Source organism: Triticum aestivum, chromosome 2D (assembly GCF_018294505.1).
Source record: "Triticum aestivum cultivar Chinese Spring chromosome 2D, IWGSC CS RefSeq v2.1, whole genome shotgun sequence".
Lineage (NCBI taxonomy): Eukaryota > Viridiplantae > Streptophyta > Magnoliopsida > Poales > Poaceae > Triticum > Triticum aestivum.
The window spans coordinates 489,699,114-489,701,939 of NC_057799.1; positions in this window are offsets into that span (position 1 = coordinate 489,699,114).

The following is a 2,826-nucleotide window of genomic DNA, read 5'->3' on the forward strand; positions in this document are numbered from 1 at the left end:
TGCACCTCGGGGGGGGGGGGGATATGACTGGTCATCTGTCTCTGAATCCTCCTCTGAGGAGCTATCGGTAACCAGCAAGACATGCGCTTCGTCAGTTAGCATTGTCTGCTCTGAAGACCTTGTTTCCACTCCAAATTTTTCCATGACTGTGCCGAATGGCTGATGCACAGGAAGAGTAATTGAATGTACTAAAATTGTTGACAAATTTAACACGTAATAAAAAAATGATGGCATGATATAATTCACATATAAGATGACTGGCTAACCAGGGTGGCATTGCAAAATTCACATATATGATGCCTGGCTAGACAAGATGGCATTGCATGATTCACATATACGATAAAGAAACTAAACAGATGGCATTGACACAAAGCATGTCTAAACTAAGCAGATGACATCTTTAATGTATGCAGTAAGCAATGCAAGGCACCATATGCATGATATTACCAACATCAGCATGCCAAGTTAGAGCGAAGACCTCATGGGGTAAACAGGAGTGGTCTTCTCCTTCTGAATCCCCCTCAGAACAGTTATCTTCCTCTTGATTACGATCCGAAATGGGTGGAGGGGGGCTGCCTTTGCGCCCACCATGGAACGACATCTGCATGAAATTTTATTGCCACGCAAGGCTCGTCTCTTTTGCTCTACATGATCAGTTCCATTGTGTACAATAACTGGCATGCATAGGAATAAACCATAGTGAGATTATGTAAGGAGTGCATGCACAAATCCAGAGTGATGGTAGCAAACTGTGGATAGACCCAAAACCAATGATAGCAGGCAGATAATAGCTTTAGTTAAAACATACAGATAATGGCTCCTTTAATGTTTGTTTGCACCCAACATGAAACTCATAGTAGACACCGGAGATTAACCAGATAGTAGACAGATAGTACTGATTGCTGCCCCAATATGTACCCCACAACCATTTAAAAACTCAAGTTTCAGCATTAGTTTGGACCTGACTCGGAGTCTAATAGGTGAACACGACGATAATGTAGCATGTCATCATATTAAGCGACGCATAACGTAAGAAGACACGGAAGAGTGCGACCTCTCTTGCGGACCCGTGTAGTCCTCAAGGTCATCTGCTCAGTTGATGATGGTAATGCAGTTGCCGTGGCTGGCGGCGGCGGGGAAGAAGATCTGAGGCGGCGAAAGACAGTCTGGAGAGCGGATCCCTGCTGTGGTGAACCCTTCCATCGTTGGAGCAGCTGAGCTGGGGTGGAACACAGCGCCGCAGGAGCAGGACAAACCACACAAGGTTTTCTTTGACACATATCTGTAACAGAAGTAATTGAGTAAGGGCTTGTTTGAATTTGAGGATTCTAACAATGCAGGGATAGGAAATAGACAGGAATAGGATAGGAATGCATGTGCAAAACAGAGAATTTAAAAACACAGGATTTCTGCCAATCTGGGTGTTTGATTCACAACAATTGGAAGACCACATGATGCAAAAAAGCATGGTGAGATTAAGTCAAACCACAAGAAAATGTACGGTTATAATGCTATTATGCTACTATCTCTTAGTCTTGTGCTTGATGAATAGGAATATGAAAAGGAGGAGAAGTGGAAATTAGAATTCCTACGGTTTTTCTTTCAAGGAGACACTAAAGGAACAAATCCTACAGTGTTCCTTTGCTCCATTCCTTTGCACCAAATTCATGAAAAGTAGTACCATAGGAAACTTTCCAATTCCGATGTTTTTCATTCACTTTTCCTTTCAAGCACTGGCGATTCTAGTAGGCAGGCTTGAGCAAGGAAAATCCTACACTAAAAAAAATGTTTTTGTGCTACTTCTATTACTTTGGACCCAGGCCACTGCCATACTAGCTCAAATCCCAGGCCCATCGACAAATGCACAGCTCAAACACGCAGAGATAAATAATGATGGCGTTCAAGAGAGTCCATCACGGATTGCTAAGTTGCCTGGTACCTCACTGCTTGTCATATAGTAGGATAAAATAATCGTATTTCCCGTTACTACGAGTGCTCAGTGGACAATATATGTAACATGTAGAGTAAAAAAGAGATGCAACAAGTGTACAACCTCTTTGGCGAAGCCATGTCGATCTCAGCGTGATTGGGTTGGCCGGTGAGGATGCTCCGGCTGACTTGGCTGTCGAAGGACGGGAAGAAGATCTTAGGCGTCTGGAGATGGAGCCCGAGGTACTGCTTCCCTGTGATGGAGGGTTTCATCGTTGGAGCAGCTCCGGTGAGTTGTACGATGCCGAGGCTGAAGCAGGACAAGAGAGACAACGAACAACGTTAACCTGAGTGGAATTCTAATAGCATCTCCAATACATGACGTAAAATACATAACCACAAAGTGCTAGATGTAAAATACATCAGCCGCTCATCTCTGAACTTAACTGTCGAAACTGAACTTAACTGTCGAAACTGAATTTTGCTGTCGAAACTGAATTTTGCTGTCGAAACTGAACGCACTAGCAAGGTGAGGCTACACGTCGGTCGACTGACTTTTTCATCTCTGGTCAGTCGATTTTGCAGCCGTTGGATACGAAATCAAGGGCCTGCGGTCCATTTTCAACCTCCACCCCCTGAGCCGCCAGCCACCACCGGCCAAACAGCAGCCCCCCGCCGCCCGCGGCCAGCGGTGCGCCGCCCCGCCCGCCCCGAAAACACTCCCCACCGCCGGTCCGCCGCCGCCCTGGCCATCCCTCTAGGCCCCCCGTGCCGAGCTTTTTCTCCGGCGATCCCCACGCCACCGCCCCGCCAACGCCCCGCCACCGCCGGCGACCACCGCCCCCATCCTGAACCCTAAGATAGATAGTGGGGTACCTCTCCGGTGAGCCCCCCTCC